Genomic DNA, 26388 nt, shown 5'->3' on the forward strand with positions numbered 1-26388 from the left:
TTAGAAGGATGGAAATCACACCAATAATGAAAGTAGAACATTTACATGAGTAACTATTCAAGTATTTTACTAAAAAAAATCATAAGCCCCAAGATAATTTCCTCAGCAGTGGAAGAACTCTGGATCCACTGGTACCCTGTGCCAAACAATATAGAGGAAAGGGGCTTATATTTTGTGTTCCTAACAAAATTTGAATAACAAAGAAAGCCACACCCAGGGAAGAAAATAAGATTAAACTATTTTTATGCTTACGAATGAACAATGTTTCTTAATTTTCCAACTATGACTAAGAACAAAACAAACTCCCTAAACCAGGAAGTTATTCAGCAGAACTAATTAATAGGAAGCTGTACAAACAAGAGGGAGATACAAGAAAACAGTAACTTGGGTAACCTGAATTATTAAGATTAGCAATTCCAGCAGGACAGAGATGCTGGTATATCAGATGATATGTTTTTCTTCTAAACTTGCATGTAGCTTACCGGGTCTGTAGTTCATCTGCCTGTTAAGGGGCATGTAAGTGTTAAGCAGGATCTACCTGGAGCTGCTGCAGTGATCAGAGTTCGGTGGGGCTGCTGGGGCCTCTCCAGCGTTCCTGCTCTCCCCTGCTGAATTCAGGCCAAGGCAGCTCACTTGATTTCCATCCCACTTTTTGTTTCCTTACTCCTGTGAGCTTCATCACATCTGTTCCTCCTCCTTTTCTCTTAATAATCCATACATCAAGTCTATAGTTATTTCAAGGAGATATCAGTGACACTCCAGACCCTCTCTCAGTTCTCACTATAAAACACAGAAGATCTGAAAGAAAACTCTTTCATTGCCCTTTTCTTACTGTGTCCTTTCTGCAACCACTGAAGACTTTAATGGAGCTTTTGATGACCCCGTTCTCCCAGAAACATTGTACAAATATTTCCAAACATGAATACAAACATCATGCTCACTCCAGGGTTACCTAAAGTAACAAAGTAATTCTTGTTTTAACAAAAATGTCACAAATACTTCATAGCCATCATACAAATAATGTCTGGCATATCCAGGCAGCTCTGTGCTCTCCAGCACTCTTCTTTAGAGGATTTCCCCCTCTTAGGGCTTCCTGCCCATCTGACCTGCTCTTCTCTCCACATACCATCAAGGCCAACAGTAATCTCACTAGATATAACTGTGAGACTTACCTTTGATATTCTCAGTGTATCAACTAGATACTGGAGACGGTCGCTGACACAAAGCCAATCCACGTACTAGCCAAAATAAGCTGGCTAATGCCCAGCGCCACCTCAAGCACCAAGAACCCCAGTTGGCTTGATGCAAGGAGCACAGGCTATGTAATCCTCTGTGAAAAGGAGCTGCTTTCCTCAGGGGCTGCTTAACTTCAAGGAAGCATCGTTACTCCTACCTGAAGTTCCTCTCAGGCACCTTAGCTCCTGACAGAGCCTGAGTGCTTTCTGAAAGAATAAGCCGTTGAGCTGAGGCTCTCCAGCTAATATTAACTGCAATAAGCGAGAGAGTGTCCAGGGACTGGTTTGCGTGCAAGGGTCACCTTCAGAGGAATCTCACTGTAGAACAAGGCCTGTGCAATGCTTCTCTTCGCACCTTCAGCCAGAAAAGAGTCAGCAGATGGACTACAGTTTACTGTAATTGAAGAAACAGTTTTCCTTTTGTAATCTTGCTAAACAGCCCTTGTAGTAAGGGCTGATTTATCTTACCTCTGCTTTTATTGTAAATTGAAAATGTCCTGTTGCATGATGTCACCTAGACGGTATTGCAATGTAACAGTAACCAGTGCTCTACCATACAACATAGTGAGACAGAGACATTTAATATGAAGCGATAGAAATGATATGAAAGAGAAACTCCCTTTTCCTTAGATCAGTTACTTTCTGTTAGTTCAGACAACAAGTGTCTAGTATACAATTTATGACAATAATTTAAATAGTTACAACATAAATACGTTATGCTTTGCCTTTGGCTTTTTTACACTGTATTTTCTATTTACAGTAAGGAATAACTTAACACCTTTCTATATTTAAGACCAATTTTAGAAGAAAACAAACTAAAATTTCTGCTGAATGGCTCACAGTTCATAGCCCATTATACCATAGGATACTATGTCACTATAGGAGATGAACCAATGCAGAGAGACTTAGCAGAGGGACCACACGCCTACCAGAACTCTACATAGAACTGCCTGCCTTTTTTCCTTAAAATAAGCACATAAAACACCTAGATGGCTTCCAGGCTATAAAACAAAAGGCCAGTGAGAAGAGGCAACAAAACTACAAGATAGAAAACACTTCAGATAAAGAAATCTCAGATATGCCACAAGGGAAAGAATAAATAACAAAAGACAGGAAACCAATCTTTTCCCTGTCAGTCTGTCACCATGGGACCAATCCTTCACTCTTTCAGTGTCTTCAAAGGTTGCCTAAACTCTCCACAGTATTCACTAAGTCCCTAGAAAAATCTCATCCTTGCCATTACCTCATAGACTTGACCATGTATTTCCTCCCTGATTCTCATACAGTAACTTCCCTGCTTGCTCTAGGAGAGCCCCTCTCTGCACATACACTGCTGACTTTAGGGAAGGAGCCTTTTATTTCCCTCCTCTCATCCCTTTCAAGGTCTTTTTCCAATAGCTCCAAGCACATTTCACACAAAACATAATATGCAATACATATGCACTGACCTGGCCCATCCTCAGTTGGCTCAATATAATCACTGACCCTAGTCACTCTAATTTCCTTTGTCAGTCATTTTAATTTCCATAGCAGATATGTGGCATACGGTCCCAACTAGTGGCTAATTACTAACTGCCAGCTAGAACAAAAAGCATTAATGTTTGGTTAATTGTTAATTGCTTTCTACAAATTCCTTTAAAATGGTTGGGTTTATTCTCATTCCAATTCAAAATTCTGTTCTGTCAGAATATACTTCAAAATAACAATACTTACATCTTCAATTGTGATTGTTTCTGGTAAGAAGAGATGAGGTTTCTTTCTACTGTAGAATTAATTTCCTTAATTGAGGCAAATTTCTTTTGTCTTAAGAAACAATAAGGACTGTATTGTGAACTTAAATTATTCTGTGAGGAGTCATAAATGCACGACTGTGAAAAAATTAGGCCTTACTTTACTTGGACGTGTGGCTTGTTTTGATTTGGGATTTATTTCCCCAGCAAGGGGATATTTAGAGGTTGCAACGAAAAGATGTTCCTAAAAAATGCTCACATTCTTCATAAGGATTTATAAATTACGCAATTATAGATATTATATGATCCAAAACATACAAAAAAAGTAAAAATAATAATTTGGTTTTAATGAGCCTCCCTCATCCCTTTTGATCAGGGCAATTTATGGAATTGGATATATGGCTGATAAAAACCCAAAATAATACATTTTGTTAAAACATCTTTTCCTCCCTCTCCCCCAAGTTGCACTTGTTTCCCTTGCTGGGTGGTTGTTGCTGCAGCCTGACACATAGCCAGGCAAGGAGCAGGTCTGTCCTCCACCTCAGGTTTCTCGTTAAAACTGCAGGAAAGTCATTTACTTTCTCTGCTTCGGTTCCCCCCATCTATAAATTGAAAAGAATACTATTTCCAGGACTATGATAAAGAAAATACTTTCCATTACAGACTGGGAAGTGTTTAGGTGTAAAGGTGCTGATATAAGTACCTTAGATAGATAAGTATCTGGGGTACAATACAGGCAGATAACAAATAGCTTAATCCAGCTCCTTATCAAGCTAGTCAGCAGCTTCTGCAGAAGCAGGTTGTTGGACACAGGAGAAACCACTTGAAGCTCAGAGTGGAATCTATTAGAGAGGTCTGAACTCTACTTTAAGGACTGCTCAAAATAGTGAAGTGCTATTAGTCCCAATTTACAGATGAGGCATCTGTGGTAAGAAATTTCAGGAGTGCTCCTACCACCTCTGCCTTTCCAAAAGGCCAGGGTGTGTAGCTTTGCAGCCCCAGCTGATACAGAAATGAAAGTAGCACAGTCATCAGACACGTGTGGTTCCTGTGATTTCTGTGCTGCCCTGCAGTGCATACAGAGTTGGCATAAATTAAATGCTGATAAATTCAAACAAGTGACAGAGTGCAGTTTTGCACAAATCCAGCATTATGTTTGAATGGAAGCTCCAAGCGTGCAAAAAATGAGGATCAGGCATCTAGAATATACTCTACAACAGCTATGAAATTTCAGCATCATGTTTTTTTCATGCATTCAAATGGGATCTGTCTCCCTACGCCTATTCTACATCATCTGACTGGACTGCCTGCTGGGAAGCAACAGTACCATGGTGGTTCTCACTGAGAGATCACTCAGTCACACTGTTTACAGCTATAGAGACTGTAAATCTCTTTGGGAGACTATAAAAGGGTGACCGTAAAAAAAAAAAAAAAAAAAAAAGAAAAAGCTGATTGTTTCTTATATTTGTTTTTAAAGTACAGTATTAATTCCTATTTAGTAAGCATTTCACTACTTCATCCAGGGTATGATAACTAATCTCCCTTCAGAAAACAAAGCTGATTCTCATGGGAACGTACATTTTTCAGGGTTTTCCCTCTGCCATTCTCTTTTTCTCCAAACTCCTGAACTGAAACATAGCTGCCTTTAGTTGGTAAGACCACACTGTTATTAATGACCTGACTGTGTCTGTCTGTAGTAAAGCCAATTTTACAAGCACATTTTGCAGCTTTTTTTTGGTTTGAAGTCCATAATATTTTGCTGATCATCCTATATTTTAATGACTTCACTGTATATGTAATATGGTCAGTTGTTTACTCCTAAAATTTATTTCATGGTCCAAACCAGACTAAACTGAGAAACTGTATTACTCTTTTTGAGTTTTCTGTCTGAAGTACACCAGAATTCAGAGAAGAGAAATTAAACGAAAAAAGTGTTAACTAACAAGAGATCAGACAGCTGCAAAACCAATGTTTTATAATCTCCCATTTAACATGCACAAATCTTTCTATTTCACAGAGAAAATTTCCTAGATTTGCTTAAGTAGAAGCTAAGAAATGTGCAGAAATTAGTAAAAATGAATGAAAATCATGTATCACTGTTTAAGCTGCCACTAGCCAAATAGCATCTTGCTAATGACTTCTACTTTCAGACCACAAATCAGACTTGTTTGACTAGCTAAATTGCTCATGCTCTTATCCATCATGAGCAGATAGTAAAGTAACCTGGAAGATGTTGCTTCTGGGTGGAAAGGAGGAGGAGAACAAAGTAATTTCTTCAGTGGATGGAGAAACTCAAAATTTTTTTCCAGCTTATTGCAGAGGAAATTATTTTGAGATTTAGAGAACTTTGACTACTCCCAGAAGTTTTTATGCAACAACATGAATAGAACTCATTTCACGGATGCTCTAGTGTTACGTTCAGGTCTCCAGCTTGAAGATTTTATTTCAAAGATTTTGTGTGCATATGCAGATAAAAAATGCCATTGTATAAGTACAATTATTATTAACATTATTACTACTACTATTATTACTATTATTATTAAACATTTACACAACCACTGCAAATTCCAACAGCTTAGGAGAAATAGAAGAAAGGCAAAATGTTCTTCACATAGTGTTAAAATCAACTTTGAAACCAAAAACTACATTTAATTACTACATTTTCTGAGCAATTCAGTAAAATAGGAGTTACCTATGTCATAGCTAAGCCATCTTGCCTTTGGTTAAACTCTGTAAATTTTTGGTTATGAAATTGTTGACTTGTATCTTTCCAAAATTTGCTTTTAAGGTTCTTCTGCATGCTTAGGATATCCATAGCATGCTAAATACAGCCTTGTAAATTCTCTTTTGGGAATCAGCAGGAACACGATATCTTAACTTTTTCTATAGTTAAGAAAAGTGTTATGACAATATATCCTCCTCCTGTGTTTCTATAAGGAATCACAGAAAAGTGTTAACGCTTTTGAACTGAAACAACCTTTCTTTTTTTTTTTTCTTTTAACAATTATTAATTACATCTTTCCTTACTAATCTATTATTAATATATACATTTCAATATGGTTTTAGCTCATGTTTCTATCAAATAATTAACACTTCTTTCTTACTTTCAAAAGGAGCTATTTAATTTACAAGAGGCCTATTAAGAATTATGTTTTTCCTCATTAGATATAATTGAGGGATATGACATTTTGTTCAAGAGAAACTTTTTAGTCTTAATTAGTCAAACAATGCAATTTTTCAAGCCTCTGCTGAAGTTTAGTGTAACATTACTTGAAATTCATATAAACTAAAAATAGATCAGGGAAACAGTAAGAAGAAAACTGTAAAAATGATTACACAATACAACAGGTTTACCTTTTGAAAACTGAAGCTTCATAGCCTGAAACTGAGAATGTGGTCTTGCAAACATTTATGTACATGCTTAATTCTAAAACTGTATTGTTAAACCTTTTAGGATTGGGACCCAGTGTAAAACATATTTAACCCAACTGATTACAAGAGAATTGTGTCAAATATAATTGAGATCATAACTGATATTCCAGATTTGTGATTTATATGTGTTAGCGAATGTAAAACATGAGACCTGAAGTTTCCTGAAAGGATGATTAATGTTTTTGAAATGTTCCCATGAAGCCATGTTCCACGAGCATGCAAAATGTGCAGTCTCTCTCACTTTTGACACCAAGCCAGAGAAAACTCATTGGTTTTGATGGTGTTTCACTTTGCAATTTTAAGTTTGCTTGAACTCAAAACCTCTTAGTCAAATTTGAGGGTAGAAGTGGGTGTGAGCCCACACAGGTTGAAAACCAGCTTTCTGCTTGCACAAAGCCAGAAAGTTGTGCAAAGTCCTAATGCAAAATAAAAGTGGGTATGCATGAATATGTATGCATATGCAACTAAATCAGAGCTAAAAATCATAAAGACCTTTGTCTGTTCATGTTTGATTTTGGTGCAGTCCCTGATTTCAAGACAAGTAACAAACCTTGAAGTTACAGCTCCTGGAACCTTTTCCCTTTCCTCCCTTGTATTCTAAGTGTTAACAAGGCAATTTGAGTTGTTGAACACTCTGAACAGTACACTTTGAATACTGAGCAAGTCAGGAAGGTCTCAAAGGTTGTACCATGTAAAAGTCAAGTAATCTTACTATAAAAAAAAAAAAAAGAAAAAAGAAAAGAAAAAAAAAGAAAAAAGAAAAGAAAAGAAAAGAAAAGAAAAGAAAAGAAAAGAAAAGAAAAGAAAAGAAAAGAAAAGAAAAGAAAAGAAAAGAAAAGAAAAGAAAAGAAAAGAAAAGAAAAGAAAAGAAAAGAAAAGAAAAGAAAAGAAAAGAAAAGAAAAGAAAAGAAAAGAAAAGAAAAGAAAAGAAAAGAAAAAAGAAAAGAAGAGAAGAGAAGAGAAGAGAAGAGAAGAGAAGAGAAGAGAAGAGAAGAGAAGAGAAGAGAAGAGAAGAGAAGAGAAGAGAAGAGAAGAGAAAAGAAAAGAAAAGAAAAGAAAAGAAAAGAAAAGAAAAGAAAAGAAAAGAAAAGAAAAGAAAAGAAAAGAAAAGAAAAGAAAAGAAAAGAAAAGAAAAGAAAAGAAAAGAAAAGAAAAGAAAAGAAAAAAGAAAAGAAGAGAAGAGAAGAGAAGAGAAGAGAAGAGAAGAGAAGAGAAGAGAAGAGAAGAGAAGAGAAGAGAAGAGAAGAGAAGAGAAGAGAAGAGAAGAGAAAAGAAAAGAAAAGAAAAGAAAAGAAAAGAAAAGAAAAGAAAAGAAAAGAAAAGAAAAGAAAAGAAAAGAAAAGAAAAGAAAAGAAAAGAAAAGAAAAGAAAAGAAAAGAAAAGAAAAGAAAAGAAAAGAAAAGAAAAGAAAAGAAAAGAAAAGAAAAGAAAAGAAAAGAAAAGAAAAGAAAAGAAAAGAAAAGAAAAGAAAAGAAAAGAAAAGAAAAGAAAAGAAAAGAAAAGAAAAGAAAAGAAAAGAAAAGAAAAGAAAAGAAAAGAAAAGAAAAAAGAAAAGAAAAGAAAAGAAAAGAAAAGAAAAGAAAAGAAAAGAAAAGAAAAGAAAAGAAAAGAAAAATGTCTGCTGGGAAAGGTTGGATTCAGAAGGTCTAATTTAACACAGAAGATTTCAGTGGAAATAGAGCCTTTAACTACATTCTGCTTGACTTCATCCAAAAGAAAAGGATGAGAGAAAAGATTAGAAAAGCTATTCAGTACTTTCTTTCAGCAGTGGTGCTTTGGGAGGTGACAACAGCTACTGGTAATTCTTTCCGTAATCTTTTCCCCAAAACAGCATTTAGAATCCTCTTCAAAATTTGGCTCTGGATCTATAGCTTCATTATTTTTACAAAATACAAAGCCACCTCCCTTCTGTGCTCTTGGCTACAGATTAAATGTTTCAGTTCCCCAGAAACATCTCATTTTAAAAAAGATGTTGTAAACCCAGGGAACTCTGTTCCATCTGATGCTATTGCATGTTAGAAGAATCCTGCCTTTACCCTGCACCCCCATTCAAGTTTTCCCCTCAGTGCCATCAAAAGCCCAATAGTGTTTTTGTGTCTGGTTTATCTCTGTGGTGTCCCAAGAGAAAGAAAAGGCCACTAACTCCACAGGCTACTAAAACAATTTTATTTACTATGAGCCATCACTCCTCTGCCTCTGCTCCTCCTGCCACCTCTGGCACAATGGATCTTTCCATAGCATGGGCACGATTAAGAATTAACCATTAAATTCTGTTGCGTGTCATCACAATATCAGCGAGTTGGTCTTGTAAAACATTGTGCTGGGGTTTTTTTACCACAAAAATATTGGGAAATGAGGATTTTTCTCTGTAGAAAATTATCCACTCCAAGCTTCTCAAACACTTATGCATTAATATTGTTTATTGGAGACAGCAGAATGAAGGCCTCATTCACAGCACACAGCAAGTTGATTACTTACATCAATCGTTGTGATGTGGAAAAAAAGTGCTTCTTTTTCTTGGCACTGAGTATTGGCTGAGTTTATTCACACCTACTGAAATATAAACAGGCTTATGTTTACATTAGGTACTTTGGGGAAAACATCCTGCAGCCAGAACTCTGGAGCGCTTCAGGAATTTTAAATGCAGCTATGATATTATACTCTAACTAAATAAGCTTTTCTATTCACTCTTCTCTTTGAAATCACATTTCACATGTGCATTGTACTCTCCAAAGGTTAAAATCCAGAGAGAAAATGCAGTATTTAACAAATTGATGCTCATTTCCCTCGCACCCTTCATATCATTAAATTTCTTTCTTTCCTAGGGTTCATTATTGATGTAATTATAATGCACTCAGGAGGTGAATGTTAGTTTGGGAACTCAAGAATTGATCTTTTGAATAGTGTTGTATTTTGACAACTTAAATTAAGCTGGTTTTATTCCCATTAAAGGAAATTCTGTCTCTTTATGTAAAAGAGCTATTGAAAGAACACCTCTGTCAGAAAGTCATGGTAAGGGGGTCAAGGTAACGAGGAATATGTGAGAAATATAGAAGGAGAATCACAATGTAAAGACTCTAGGCTGAGATTTGGAGGGGCACAGTCCCTGCCTTTGTCATGAAGTTTCCCTACATCAGGCATCCTCTTACCATAGTCTCATCTGCATCTCATCCCCATCTATTCCCCTTTACCGTGTCTTGCTTTTCTGTTTGAATGGCAAAATCTTCAGTTTAGAGAAGCTTTGTACAGCACCTAGCAAAAAGTGGATGCTTCTTTGTTTATGTAGATTTTCCTTTCAAAAAATTAACAGATTTCATGGACAGAAGAAGTATCGACATATCATTGAGACCAGACAGGTACTGGACTCAAGTAGTCAATATGCTACTGAGGAAAGAATTAAAATCTTTTCAGTCCAGATGGAAACCAGTAAGAAAAGTTACAATATTTTAATAGATAGATTGAAAGGATGAGTGATGCAGAGTGGCATGCTTAACTGCACATAAAGGACAACTAGCCAGGGCTGCAGAGAAATTGCTAAAAGAAATGTGGTATGTAAATGAGAATTATTGAGGCTCTGAGCATTTTAAAATACAAAGATACAACTTCAATCAATGTGGTAGTTTCAATCTAACTATATTTTTTATCTTTTTAAAATTACTTCCAAAACTAATAGTTCCACTCAGGCTTGACTTCAACTAAGTCCATTCCTATAGAGAAAAGACACTAAAGCACTTCCTTAATTCCTCTGTTCTAAAGGTTCTCATTAACTCTTCTGACTTAATCCAGGCTCTGACACTAAATTAAACATTCGGCCTCAGTTTCCAAAGTGTTTTGAAGATTAGTTAATATCTGTAAATCACTTTATGTCAAACATATGATATAAGGAATTTTACTATAGGTCTATTTCACTAATACACATTTCTGAAATATAATGAAAACATTAGAATGGTATCAATTTAAGATAAGTTTCTACATAAATATGTGTATATATACCTAAGAAAATATTCACAGACACATGATTTGAGATGTGTCCAAACAAGATTTGTCCTTCTTTTGTAAAAGATATTTTCTTATATACACAAGAAAACATTTTTGTTTCCCTATCTCATAATAAAGCATACATTTTTTAAAAAAAAACTTTTTTTTTTACTTTTTTTTTTCCTTAGAGGTCCTTTTTGTGAAGTAAAATCTCTGTTGAGAGTCACAGATGATGGCCAGCTGTAATACAGATATCAAGAAACTGTCAGGAAAGTGAAAGCCATGAGAGACGCATGCTCTTTTTAAAAGTTTTTGTTAATCATCAGAGTAGCTTACAATTTATGAGCAAGTTCTCTAAGGAAGGGCAAATTCTCCCAGCTTTTTAATCAGTCGGGTGGATGGACCCAGGAAAATAACTTTCTTGCATATGAAAGTTTGTGTGTCTCTGTGCTTGTGCATGTGCATTTTTGTTTCCCAGACAAACATTTATTGATTCCATTTAATCCCTGAGTTGCAAAGCTGTTATATTTGAAGTGGACAGCTTAATTTGCAAACTGTGGGTTCTGGGAACCGAGTGCATTATAGCAATAAGCAACTTCAGCACTCGACAACTGTCTTGTCCCCTAGAAAGGAGAATTTTCACATGAGAGCCAAGTAGGATATTTTGCTTTCATAGTTAATGTCACACTTTGCATCAATGAGAAAGAAAACCAGCATTATCCTAAAATTCTCAGTCTTCCCCTCTCATGATATTTGAAATTGTGATACTATGAAAAAAAAATAGTTATAATCACCATGCGCCATGCTGTAGACTGATTTCTCTATTCAAAACATTCTCAAACAAGTAATTCCACTGAAATAAATAGGAATACTTGGATGAATAACTTATCTCTAATGACTTTATTGTCTCTTCCCATGAAACAACAAATATTTTACTTAGAATTGATCAAATTTTTTAATGTCAACATGACCTATATGGAAACAGAGCCTGATATTTAAACTCTGCCCAGTCATGATGGTGTGGAGTTCAAAGTCACTAGTTAAATGAGCAAAAGAGAATGCTAGAAAAGAGGAGTATATCTGACTGACTAATCCCAGGATTTACATAGCCAACATTGCTAATGCAATGATTGGTTTCACTAAAGCAAATGATGAACATAGTGACAAGAATGCAGCAAAATTTTCAGAGCTTTCCATGAGATGTCTTTCAAGAGACTTTTGATCTTTCTTGAAGATGGTAGAAAAACTACAGACGTCTTTCTTGAAAAAGTCCATTTGTTTTCACTGAGACCTGGTAAATCTCTGGGTTTGGCAAGGTTGTAAGTGCTAGTGTTAATGAGAAGTCTGGGAAGTTTTAAACTGAGCAGTTAGGCAGTTAGGCTGCAAATTATTGAAAAGCAAAACAGTGGTCAGTTCATACCAGATTTTCAAATGCTGTGGAGCTGAAGTAATAATAAAAATAGTAAGAAACATAAACCGGTCTTTCACATTGATTAGGCTCCTCTGATTCTATAACAAGAGTAATTCTTGTAGATGAATTTGTTTTTAAATAAATAAGATAACAGCATGGAATAGCATACAACTAACTAGCTGCAGCAGATAGCAAGCAGAAATTTGTTTAGAAATATAGTGCAGAACATGAGGGAGAGCAATTAAACTTAAAATCAGACTTCTGTCTAAACAATGTTTCATTATTTTGGTATAAGCAAACTGTGAGGTGACAGAGCCAGCAATGACTGTGCAAATGTAAGTGCGTTCATGTGTGTGTGTGTATGTGTGTACATGCAAGTGGACATATATGCATTTTTTCTCTTTTTCTCATTGTCCATTGCCTTGGTGGAAATGAATGTCATATTTTTTTGTTCCTTTTTACAGGGAATTTAATTTTCACTTCTTCCACCTGCAATATATATCAGAGTATGTTTAGATGTATATACATCCATCATCATCATGCGCTGATATCAGAGACAGGAAACAGCCAGATAAACTTTTTAGGATTTTTCAAACCCAGTCAGCCTGGTTCAATAGCACACAGGGTTACAGGCAGACATGCCTGACTCGAGTTTATGCTGTCTATGATCTATCTAGAAGGTATAATTGTCCTTCTATGACCATAGCCAGTGGACTTTGAAATCCTGGGATATTTCTTCAGCACGTGACGCTGTCCCTGCAGTCTCTGCCACTGCTTGGTGGGAGTTAGTCCTCTTACATGAGCCAGCTCTTTTCTCAATATCAAAGCACTGTGTAATGAACTGCACTTTGTGTTTCAAGTTTTTCCTGTGCTTCCATTTTGTACTTTTGGCATGTAGCTGTCAGGCAGGTGTAACAATGCTTAAAGGGGAGTGTGAATCCAATATTTCAGCATTAATATCAGTAAGGACTTACAGTAGCAGAGAGGGCATGTGCTGGCCTGGTGGCTCCATCACCTGGCCCAGTGTCATGGTGGCACGGTGGCGTGGCAACGTGGTGACACAGTGGCACAGTGGCACAGCGGCATGGTGGCACGGTGGCACGGTGGCATGGTGGCATGGTGGCACGGTGGCACGGTGGCATGGTGTCACGGTGGCACGGTGGCACAGTGGCACGGTGACATGGTGGCACGGTGGCACAGTGGCATGGTGGCACGGTGGCACGGTGGTACGGTGGCACGGTGGCATGGTGGCACGGTGGCATGGTGGCATGGTGGCATGGTGGCATGGTGGCACAGTGGCATGGTGGCACGGTGACATTGTGGCTGGAGTTTCACCAGTGTGGGAGGAGGCAGCCAGCCATTGCAGCGGATGGGGAGGAGACAGGCAAAAGATGAGACATGTATGAACACAACTACCAAAAAGTACCTCTCAGCTGAATTTCAGTATGTCAATCTGTCTCTCTCAATCTTATAGCCCAATACAGCTAAACAGCATAGACAGTTTGTACCTGCAGAAATTAATGCTCTAAATGCAATCCCATTTTTTGTATCAATAAATCATAAACTTTTGTTCTGTCTGAAATCAGCAGGTTCTAGAAAGAGCTACAGACAGTTGGTATGATCATAGAAACACATATAAACATATATAAACATGACAGATTTAAGAAAGAGTGCAGGTATAAAATTAAATGAGACGTAAGCCCTCCTCTCCCTTTTATTTGTATTTAAGGGAATCATGCTCTTTACAACATTAATTAAACCCAGTGTACCTTAAGGAATGCTATCTATAAATTATAGAAAACAAAGTGGCTTGTATTTCATGTCATTATATGAACCTTTGACATGTTTTATGGTAAAAACTTTTTGTCACCTCTGTTGAAAAAGCTGAGGGAAAGAAGTAATAGAAAACAGTTGACAGTGATCTCTGAGAATAACTGAAGGCATGAAAAAACTTCTGAAGAGAGTTAAAAAATAAGACTGTTTCTTTTAGAGAAAAGATAAATACAAAGAGGCCAGATAAAGCTTTATAAAATAATATATGGCATAGAGAGCAGGAAGTGGAATATTCAGCTCTGGCTTTCTCATATTACACAGACAAAGGGATATTCAGTTAAAAGATTAAATTTAAAGCTGGGGAATAGAAATATTTGTCTCCACAATGAAGAATTATACCATGGAACTCTTTGCCAAAAGGCAGCATTGGTTTTAGCAGGTTTAAAAACAAATAAAAAAAAATCATATGGATGGTGAGAGCATTCAAAGTGATAGTGCTGAAGTGTAAATCATATATAAGTCTCATTTCAAACGCCTTGCATTAGAGGAGGGAGAGCAGAAGGAAAACCCTTGTTTTGGGTGAGGCATCCTGAAAATGCCTTTTTTACAGTCTTTCTCTGAAATAGCAGACACCTGCCATGCAAATCCTGTGGGAATGAATGAGGTACCAGTTGGATTCAGCATATTAATTCTGTTATAATAAGCAAAAATACCAAAGGTTAAAATCACTTTCTGTCTTATTTTTCAGTGTTTCCACTTTTAAGTAATAAAGTATTAAAAAAAAAGAATAACAGGTGTTGTTTCACTCATATGATGTCATAGACTTTCATCAGGAGATAAGTGGCACAATAACAATGGAAGAAATTCAAGATGAGTGGCATAGTTTCACACTTGGTCATAAGCACTGTTTCATGAAATGGGCTGCTTGCTAAAAAATTTAAGTGGTAGTGATTACGGTGAGGAGCCAGAAGAGGGTGGTGGCTGGGAGGCAATGTCTGTGTTGTAAGCAATCCCCACATTTACTGTAATTAATGGTGTGAGTCAAAGAATCACTCCATCATCAAACTCCTATGGAGAAGCATCATCACTACAGGTGCTTAGGTAGTAAGGATAAAAGTGTCCAAACTAGACAGCTGAGATGGGCATTTATCAGTTTTAATTACTGAAATTTAAATAACAAATGGAAAAAAAGCAAAAACAAAAACAAAAGAAAAAGGTGTAGAATATGCATTAAGAAGATTTCATATACTTTTTTTTGGACCATTTCTTTAAAATTTAAAATATTTGCTTCAGTAAAGATAATTGCAAGCTACTGCTGGCTGAGTGCAACCCTATCCCTACCCTGGTGAGAACTGTTGCACATCTATCTATCTTAAGCTTCACATCTGTCTTTCATCTCAGCAGACTGTGACTTTGCATGACATTATGACACAGAGGTGACTACAGGTGCTTATCTCTGTGCCCCATTTCAGGTTGTCTTCCTGCAGTCCTTGTACCTGTGGCACAGTTTTGCAAGGAACTTGGAGTCTGGATTACAGAGGTGCTGAAGCAGGAGGAAGGGTCTCAAACGTATGTTTACCAAGGAGGTATGAAGAGAGTCAGATCTTGTTGCAGGCCGGTATGCACCTCCAGTAAGAGCAGCCCTCCTGTCAAGGTGACCTGCTGGACCCACAGCTGTGCAGCCCCAGTCCTCTCCACTTTGTCTCCCCATTAGCGTGGGGCTGCTGCTGCTGCTGGCAGCTCAATGAATAAGGCTGTTTTTATCCTGAGTTCATCAAGCCCTCACATCTGCTTTCACAGTATGTTCAAATTTGGTATAAATGTTGTATGTAACCTTAGAGCCATGATCACACAGTAATATGCTAATAGGATTAGCATTACAGTTCTTGGGGAAGAAAATTATATCTTTAGGTAAGAGGTTTCTTCTACTTTGAAGATTTTGAGCTCTGTCCCCCAAAACTGCTGTAGTAGGGGATGGGGGGGAAACCCCGCTCTTTCTGAACATCTTTCTGCTTGTGTGTTGTCCAACGATGTTTGAAGGCTTTCTTTCCATTTATTTCCCAGCTTTGTCTACTTGTGTTATGGTACTATTATCCTTCCACCAGTATAAGGGGAAGCCAAGGAGGAAGGCAGGTGGTTTACAAGAATTAATGTTAGTATTACTATCCTGGCGTTGTTGCTGATACTACAGAGCTACCATGCTTGTGGTACTGAATAGCTGACAAGGTAATTTATGTTCAGGAGACTGTCCAGTACTTTGGAGGGTGTTTATGGCTGCTCCACATGCACGGATGCCAGCTGTTACTCAGAATTTTTTTATATTTCGCTATACATACCGCATATGTATGACATATACATGTCATACAGAACTGCTTTCATTTGGAAAAGATATACCTGATGGCACATTTGTATTAGTTAGGTATAAATAATAATTTTCAAGGTTGTCTTGCACTGGTATTTTGCCTGAATTTCTTTCAGTGAAAACTAAGATTGTCCCTAACTTTCCCAGTGTTCCTGAATTCAAGGAACCATGAGCATGGGATCCAAAGGAACTCCCCATTCTCTCATCTCTTTCTGTGCATGCTTAATGGAGAAACTTGCCAAATTAATTCTGCTGGATGCTTCTTTACTCCCAGATGGAGAAAGAAGTTCAAAAAATGTGTTGATTCCCAGCTCAGGTCAAAGAACATGTTGGTCATTGGGGCTGAAAGCAAGACACATGCACGCAATACTGAAACAATGAATAATGTTCTCAGTTGTGGCTGATTACAGTACCAGATTACATTTTTTTTTCAGAATCAGCCATTTAAAATTTGTCATCAGGACAGAAAAAAAAAGAAAATTCACCTATAAATGTTTATTGTGTAAAAAGTTATAGAGATGAGGACCTTTGACAGCTATCCAAAAATTCATTGTTAACCTCAGATAATATAACAGAAGGAAACGGGAAGGTTTGGACGAAATGCTCTTTCTTAAGTGATATTTATCTTGGGAAAAAGCAACATCGGAAATAAAAAAAAAAAGAAAAAAGAAAAACCAAGATAAAATAAAAAGAAAAGTTAGTTTAGTTTTACATGACTCCAGTTGAAAATAGTGACATATGGCTGCCATTGTTTTTTAGGTAAAAATTTCTTTCAGGGTTATATAGCTACAGTTTGTAACATCATCTGGCTTGGTCTTCTCGCGCATCCCAGTCAGACTGTCATATCCTTGCCACAGCCTCGCTTACAGCACCCATATTATTTTGAATTATTTACTGGTTCAAAGGGGAGTTAATAGGTACAGGAAAAAATGTTCCAACTGCAGAAATACTCTTAGAGAGATGACAATATACTATTTATTGTCTAGCAAGCAAGTAATGGAAGGAACAAATAAATAACAGAACAGACAACTGTAAACCAAACACTTGAAAGCAGTCTAACAATTTTTTGTATTAAATCGTTCATTAAAACTTCCACCCAGACAAGATGACTCTGTTTTGGAGGACTTCATGAAGTGATATATTAGAAGATGCAAGTGTTTGTGATTTCGCTGAGTTTCATGATTGAGAAAGTAATTCTGAAATAATCCTGTACAAAACCCATCAAATACTACTTCTACACATGACTTTCAGGGACAGGGAAAATTTACTAAAATGGTCTGACCCATCTCCTGTTATCCTGTATTTTTCAACAACTTTCCAATCTAGCCAATATAATGTTCCTAATATTTAATATGATTCTACCTTCATTTGTGGCTTCCTGGTAGATTTGCACTCCACTTTAAATAAGCTCTTCCTAAGAGACAGACTCAAAAGGATTATATTTATGCACACAAGGCTTGAAATAAGACATATCCTAACCTTTAATTATGAATCACTGCCACGGTTTCTGAAAAGCAGCTGAAATCCTGGTGGTTTTAAGAAGGTAAAATCCCGAGGTTTATTTAAGAAGGTTCTGTTACTTTAAATGTCATATACTGAAAGCCCTTGTTAATAAAGACTGGCACAGGTCACACTGTCAAGGATAAACAATCATTCCTAAATCCTTTGTTTCAGGCTACAGTGAAACCTAATCCCCATGGTGTTCTTGCCTGGCCATGCATGCATGTAGATATGCACCACTTTTATAGTACTCATTCTTTCTTTCAAGCATGTTGCTCCTGACTGCAAGGCATTTGATTTCTGGTAATTAATCAGCTCATCATACATGCTGTGTTTCTCCCTCAGGCCCAACTCAAGTTAGTGATCCAATTCTGGCCCTGGGAAAAAACAAACCATTTATGTTTTTAGTGCACAGAATGAAACCCTGATAAACAGTGCTTGGCTAAACATTGAATTCAGATGGCATTATTTTTTTTTTACAAGTTATAAGTCTAGGTTTAGAAGGTGAGTTTTTTTGCAAGCTGTGTCTGTTTTTTCGTTATAAGCTCTAATTCTGTTTCCCTTGTCTAACCCTTTAGAACGGCAAAAGAACCTGAAACCACCAAATGTGCCCCTAAATAAGACATCAAGATCATTGTATTATTTTTGAGGTGTTGTGCTTCATCATTTTTGCCTGAAATATTAGTGTTCATTTTTTAAACAACACTTTGTCACATGTTTATCTGTCATTCTTTATCTTTGTGTTCTTTCAGGTTTGGCTTGTCTATATAATAACCTGTTTACTGCTAATTTTATCAGATCCAGGAAACAATTTCAGCTCGTGTTTGTAATTCTTCATGCCTGGAGATGTGGCAACTTTCATTCTTTTCAATTATGTACCAGTTGGCCTTAGCTGCTGTTTGAGGAGTCGTGCATTGTTACTGAGGATCCACCAGAGCATTAGAAAATTTAGCAGGTAGGATCTCACTTTTTATTTCTTATGATTAAAATAATAACTTGTATGCCCACTTCAGCTAGTGAAGGCTACCAGCTCCCGCCTCTCCATCAGCTCATGGATTTTGGTACTGCTCCTTGTTCTGCTAACGCATAAGGATTTTGAGTACTTGCTTCCTGCAGTGATGAGACATACAGCCCTGCCAGCATTATTTCTAGGCTATATTTCTTTGGCACAAACTAAACTCTTTATGCTGGTTCTTTTCCCTATGGCAAAAGCAAGAAACCGAAAGGAATTATTTCACCTAATAGCTCCTTGCCTCACAGGGCTGTTGTGAGACTTAATTAATTAACGTTTGTAAAGTGTTTCAAGAGCATGGAGTAAAAAGGTGCTATATAAGCACTGATACAAGTACAGAATATTTTTATTATTAATTCCCAGTCTGATATAAAGCCACTGAGTGAATGAAAAGCTGAACTGTAGTTCCCAGTGCAGAAGTGGAGATAGTTTGTCCAGCATAAGGAGGGGCATTTCAGTGCATTTTTATTTGCCAAGAATTGTGTATAGAGATGTAGAGATGTCTTTAAGACATCTGGGTCAGCTTGACTCAGAATTCTTGAAAAACAGGAAAAAAGAAAAAAGGCTTTTGAACACTACTACTGTGCTGGTTTTAATTTCTCTGTCTTTTCTTGTTCTAAGCATACCATCTAGATAAGGAAAATAAACCACACTGGGCTACAGATTAAGTTAAATATCAAAATCATTGCATGCCGGCCATGAAAACGCACTCATGCTGAACGTTTGTGGGTTATCAGGATCAAAGAGCACTTCAATATTTATCAAAAAGCATAGCCCACCATGGTTTAGTCTTCATTAACTTGATGTGTATTTGAAGAACTCAATAGAGCTAATACAGTCCAAGCTAAAGCTGACATTTTTTGACTTAGGAAAACATTTATCCTCTTGAAGAGATATGTATCAGTTTGTAAATGTTGTGAAAAGGCAGAATAACATAAGGCTCACATATGCTATTGGGTTGTCTGCATGCAATGAGCTTTACAGAACTGAATTATGCTTTGTACATAGAGTCAAGAATGAACTTGTCATTTCTGTAATACCAGTAAAGCTTATTTCACGTATAATGGGACATCCTGCTGTGCATAGATGATACAATTTTTCTAGTTGGATTTAAAAATATTAAAATGAAAAAGAGGCTAAATTAGGCTGTGAAAGCTTGGGTATGTGCGATACGAAGGGTGTGCAACCAGCTGTAGGGAGTTTTGGAAATACATGTCATTACTCCCCCTGCTCCTTTAGGATGATTGGGTTTCATGTCTGAACAAGACCTCGAGGAGTTTAGATCATATAAAAGAATAAAAGACTCTCCCCCTTATATAGAAAGGAATATGGATCATAATGGCTGTTTTGATTCCCTGGCACTGCCTTTAGCCTTTTCAGTCTGTTCTTACTGTGCAACTAATGCTCATATCCATGATGTTCAGCTAGAAAAAGATCATTTGAAAACCTGCCATGATAAAACAGTAAATTAGTATTTCAAAATTAAAATAGAAGAAAGTATTTATGCATATTGATGACTTATGATATACATATATGTTGGGGAGAGAAATTGAAATTGAGATTATGGCATAGGACCTACACTCAGCTTTTCTATCAGTTTATTTTCATAACTTGAGCAAGTTGTTTCATTTCTCCAGGCCTTGACAAGACATTGTGAATCTTCTCTTTTATCTGTATGAAATAGCAGCAAGTGAAGCAAAGGGAATTAGGTATGTGTGACTGAGAGGATCATGAGTGTCAGAACAGATAAAGATAAATTGGGAGTTTGATGCTTAAAGAAAAATAAAAGCCAAATACCAGCCAACATCTGCTCATTTGCCATAGTTTAAACCAGAGAAGTGTTTCAGGCAAAGGGAGTTAGACACAGTTTATTGCTGAATCATTCCATATTCCTTTCTAAATATCTAAAAATTTTCTTCACATATATGAAGTCTTCATGGCATAAGAAATCTGGTGAGAACTGTGGACACTCATTCCAGTGAAAGATGTATGTCTTTCTGGAGTATCTACAAACTGAATCATAGTAGGATCCAGAACTGGTAACCGATTCCTTCACTAGCTCCTGCCTGGCTGTTGAATCTCATAATCATTGCATTCTTGTGTTACTTCTTCAACTGGGATAATAAGGAAATAAAGTACAATATTTGGAGTGCATGCTGATCACTGGTGGAAAGTGAAGCATTACGGTTTACCATTTAGGTATACTTTAAATTTAACATGCTTTAACACTGTTTTTTTGCGTTTCATTCCCTTGAGGCCAAGGTTCTACTCTCAGTCCTAACAGGAGACAGTTTAACCAAACACTGCCAGTAATCTGCAGCCTGTGCAGATTTCCACATTTTGACTAAAGCCAGAGTCTGGGGAGCTGCATAACACTCTCATCCCATAGCGGTTGTGTAGCCTCTGTCTGCACTAACAAGTTGGCAGTGTATGCAAGCTGCACCAAACCACTTCATGTCACAGTAATCAGTCAGATGCTGGGGTAATAAGGCAAAGTAACAACCCCTCATCCCCAGGATTCATGCTGTAAAGTTGTCCATTAGAAGGGAGCAGTCTGGGCCACACGGAAGATGGGAAAGCTCTGTAATTCCATGTATCATTGAGGAACATGTCAGAGTGCTGGTTGGAGACTGATCAAAAAAAAAAAAAAAAAAAAAGCTGGGCATTTTGCACCACCTGCAATAGAAGCCTGTCAAGGGAAGAAGAGTGACTATCTGGATCTGCCTTCATTTAAATACAAATTAGAAGGAAAATACCAGCTGCATTGGGAACAGAACAGTGGCCTCTAAAGGTTCAGCAGTTCAGTTTGAATACTTCTCTTGTAACATCAGTGACTTACTTTTCAAAGGACCTGTGCACCTGTAGTTCTTATTGTTCTCTACTGTTTGAATTGTTTATTCCTTCCAAAAATTATTTTACAGTTCAATGTAAATTTGGTCTATTACAGAGGTAAAAAGGAGAAGGAGAAAAAAGTAACAAAAATTAAGTTGGGAGAGAAACAGAGTATTACCTGAAGTTTTTAGACTCTTGCTTTTTCTGGTTTTGAAATAGGGTTCAGCTGGGTTTTCCCTACCAAATTAGTTCCTCCATCACCAGAAAAAGAGACTGGAAATCTAAACAGCTTCACGAGTTAATCAAGTAGAGGAGGAAGTACATCCAGAGTCTTATCTGAGTTTTCCCTCTGGCTTTTCCACCATACCATCCCTTTACTCCATAAACTTCCAGCAAGTTTAAAGGCTCTCCAGCAGCATAAATATAAGTGGGTTGCCTAAAATGAGGGACACTGCATGAAATGGAGAACATGAAAGCAAGAATACATTGAAACAGCCATCTGCTCAGCATTGGAATAGGAACATTGCAGAGCTCATCTGTGCATTAGTGTTGCCATTTAATGCAGTTCCTAACAACAACAAAAAAAAAGTTAATAAAATTCATGGCTGTAGCTGACTCACATTATAATGTCCTTCTACAAAAAGCCTGTACCATTGGTCTGTGAATCTGTGCACAGAATAATAATATGTACCATATAGCAAACTGAAGTGTCTCAGGTTTCTATTGCTGCAGTTATAGATGGACTCTGAGTTTACAAGTCAGTTGGAAAACCCTTCTGGCCTGGCAGCAAGAAACAACCTGTTTTCCTGAAGCATACCACAGCAGAAGTTGTCCCCAAGCCTGGGAGCCATGTGTTCTTAATATCCAACAACTGTGCCAACAGAGTAAGTATTGAAGAGGAGGTACGGAACAACTGTTATTTACATCACTGGAAAATTTCTAAGAAATGGGATATAAGGTCAATGGAGTCTTAAAACACTTCATCAGCATTATCCATTTCTACACTCAGTTATTCTGCACATGGTGGTCCGCAATGAAACCTTTCAACATTTACCTTTTACCAACAGTTCACTAGCTGTATTACTTACCAGTAGAGGTAATGGTAAGCTAAGTTGATGGCACATGGCAAATACCATAGTAAGGGTAATTGCTTGCAAATAGGTGCTGTGAGGCTGTTAAGAGCAACCATTGTATATAAAGAGTACAATTTATTAGCTTACCCTACAAATCATTGCAGTCATTTTAAAACTGTCATTCTACAGAGAAATATTATTTCTATAGGCTGTCTCTCATTCTAAAGCCTTTAAGGGATATATTTGCTAAGAGCTACTTCCACTTCATTTACGTTATTAAATTAGGTTTCTCAAACAAATATTGTCAGTAGTATTAGTAAGCAGTGCTTGTTTCATTTACTGAAGATGGAGCTGTGAATTCTCTGAAGGAAAAATTAGAGTGTTTTAAGACATGCAAAAATTTGGAGTGCACGATAGATTGCTTCAACTATTTTCTTTGCTGCTGTAAAGTGGTATTTTTCCATAGACTTCCAGAGACATTTTATACTTTATACAAACAGAGATAAGAATTCAGAAGTCTTTAAGTACAGAAAGACTGCAAAACAACATATTTCACAGTTTGCAAAGCATATTTAAAACATACTTTGTTTAAGATATTTAGAAAACAAGGTATTTAACTGCAAGATATATAAAGTAAGTGTTGAAAATATATGAAAGAGAACTGCAAAATGCTGGAATCTGTCAGATTTAGGGGACTGATAGGCTTTGTGTGTGTCTGTGTCTGCATGCATGCCTATGCTTGTGACGTCTTTGATTCAACTGCCAATGTAATTAACACACTTCTGTGGGAGATGGGGGCGGTGCTTATTTTCAAATCACAAACTCCTTGTTGTTGAGCCCAGGACTATCTCAACAGGGTGTTTCTAAACATCTCATGTTGAACTATTTTATTTGGCATAAATTAGTAAATAATTTGTAAAAGGGTTCTAACCTCACACTTCCTTCTTAGATGAACTCCAAATGTTGAGGATATTGGGCTTGGACAGGAAGAGTATGTTGCATTGCCATGCCCAAATCATTTTCATGTTTTCTGCAGAATGGCTCAGGGACTATTAATTGTGAATCAAAGGTTTCTTAGAACTTAAATTGTGTTTGAAAATGAAACTTGGGCTCCTAAACTACTTGGAACCTTTGGAAAATGTGATTCTCACAAGGATTTGTGCCTGTTCACAGTGCTCCACACATGGAGTCCTACCACTGCCACAGTGAGTCACAGGAATGGAGATTTACAGAGGCATTAAATTTTTGGATCTTGGGTTACATAAAACAGGGTTAAAATCACAGTCCAAGTGACACCTGTGGCAAAACTTTCAACAATTCTTGGATTTCATTAAAGGATGTGGGGTGGAATTAGAGGGGAAAATAGCAAGCTTTACATATCAGAGACATTCATTGACTGCAGCTAGATTCTTTCTTAGTGTAACACAAATAAATTCATTTGGCTCAAATAAAATGAACGTTGACAAGTGCTTGTAACACTGACAGCAGAGGAATTTTTTTGAGTTTAGTATATTAGCGTTTTCTACAAAACCTGAGGAAGTAGGAGATCCAGGTTCCCTTTCTTCCTGTGTCAGGCAAATTGAATCTATATCTGTCATCGATCACTAGCTGCTGGACTGGATAACAGCTCTTGTTGGCTTCTATTTAAAAGTGCAGGACAAAACACTGTGACCATACAATAAATGGGATCCACTTTTGAAATTAACTTTAATTGAGGAGTAGAGAATAACAGAAAGCTCGCTCAGTGGAGACTTTTACTTACTTGAACTAAATTCTCTATTCTAGAATTTTTTCATTATCTTGACTTTTACCCTCCTAGATAAGATTGGGAAGATTGATGGAAATCTGAAAAACATTCATGGAACAGAACATGTGTAAGTTCGTATTCTGCAAATATGTCTTAAGTATGATGAGGCTGAAGAAATTGCTGCAAATTAATATAATGAAGAATCTAAACATGCAAATAGATTAAACAGATGTGACTACTAATTGATGAGTTAAACTGAAAAGAGAGACCTGAAGGTTATTCCTACTTGTAAACAGCCTCCAACATAACTAGCAAATGAAGAATGTTTAATCTTTTCTCCTCCACTGTGTAATGGTGCTGAATAATCTGCCACTGATGCATTTTTGCCACTTCTTGCTTAAAAGTCACACAGAAGTTTATACATCAGTGCAAACAATGTTTAAATGTGCCCAGCTAATCATGGAAGGCATTGTCACAGAACAGAGGAGTGATGCAGACATATCAGATGCTCTGGCAACAGTAGCATAATCCAATCATTCATTAACATAAATTAAAGCTACAATGTTGCAGGCCTAAGAATTGACAAAAAGTTGGAAATCTGGGAGTTAAAAGGTCCTGGGTTTGCAGGGAACTTTCAAAGCATTGTCCCACACAAACCCTGCCTGCCTTAGCCAATGTACAGGGAATTTAATTTACCTAAAAATGGAGGCTTTGAAGAAACTGATTAACACAGAGTTCAGCCTGGTGTTACAGGCTAATGAAATGACTAGATGAAGCCTCTCTTCCAAGACTGAAATAATAATGTAGTAGCACCGTACACATCATCTATTTTGTTTCATAAATAAAGCAGTTATCTTAGAAGTAATTATGGTGCTTCTCTGATTTTTGAAGCCTGCACATTGTACTCAGGTTGTAGCTTTTCCTTCTGCATTGACTGCTAGATATTGTGGGCTTTCCGAAATGCTGAAAAGCACTTCAGAGTGACTGAAAGGCAAGTTTGTGCTTAAAGAATAGAAATGCCTCTTTTCACAATGCCACGTGTCCAGTTTTTGGGGTTTTCTCTGTTTAAGATGTGTTATATTTTAGTGCCACAAGAACTATGGCAGCAAATTTTTGTAGCATGTGAAGTGGGTTATACAGAGGTATTTCACTCCCTTGTGCAGAGAGTGAAATTCTCTCTGCATCCTTGTGCCATAGGAAGTTTCCACTGTATCTGAAATCATCAAATCTTCTTGAAAAAATCAACTTATCTGAAAAAAAAATTTAATTTAGAGCAAAATGACAGATGAAACATTTGCATTTTGAAGAATAAACTGACTGTATGGATTTTATATTCTTACTACGTTTTATATATTTTATTTAGAAGATGCTTAATCAATTAATTATGCCAAATTCTACTTTTCATTTTGAAGAATAATCCAAGTTTCCATTGTATTATTGCCAAAATAATAATAATCATATATTACCAAAATAAATAAATAAAAACTAACCATAAATAATAAAAAATAACCATATACTACCAAAATAATAGTAGTAGTAGTAGTAATAATAATAATAAAATAATAGTAGTAGTAGTAGTAGTAATAATAATAATAATAAAAGTTTCCATTGTGCTATATCAAAACACTTACATATAGTCTTTTAGATACAAAGATTACTCTTTTGATTAGCCAGAATTGTTGGCACTTCTCTGTTTTCTGATGTAGCAATATCTGTATTTTCATCTATTTCAGATTTCAGTCTCCTTTATTTGCAGCTCTTGCCACTCCAATGAACCTTCAGAAATGCTGTATTTGAAATTATACAGAAAAATCATGCATGTATGCAGTTTATATAAGCAGGATTAATGTTAAACAGAAGAGTAAAGTTATCATTGGACGTTTTAGGAAAGTAACAATGTCTCTCAATGGAGGTGTATAAATACTTTAACCCCAGTCTGTTCATCTTAATACAAGTGTTAATTTAATTTTTGGCTACTATATCTGCTTTCATGTTGTAAATGCTCTTGAATTTAGCTGAATATTTTCAAGTCTCTCTCTAACTGCATACTGTGGTTTTGCCTTCCCATTGCTCATCTTACTGGACTTTATGAATATTTGAACAGTGTCCCTCAGGTTGCACTCAATCAAGTATTATTCATATTATTAATTTAATATTTTTCAATCTAACATATATGCTTCAAGAGATTTTTTTCAGTTGTTTTCATAATCATAGACTGAAAAAAAATATAAAAAAGAAAAGAACCCTTCTGGATGAGGAGCTCAGATTTCTGTGCCTTCTAGTTGGGAATCACAACTGCACTC

Source organism: Tyto alba, unplaced genomic scaffold (genome assembly GCF_018691265.1).
Source record: "Tyto alba isolate M040663 unplaced genomic scaffold, T.alba_DEE_v4.0 Super-Scaffold_1000006, whole genome shotgun sequence".
NCBI classification, from domain to species: Eukaryota; Metazoa; Chordata; class Aves; order Strigiformes; family Tytonidae; genus Tyto; species Tyto alba.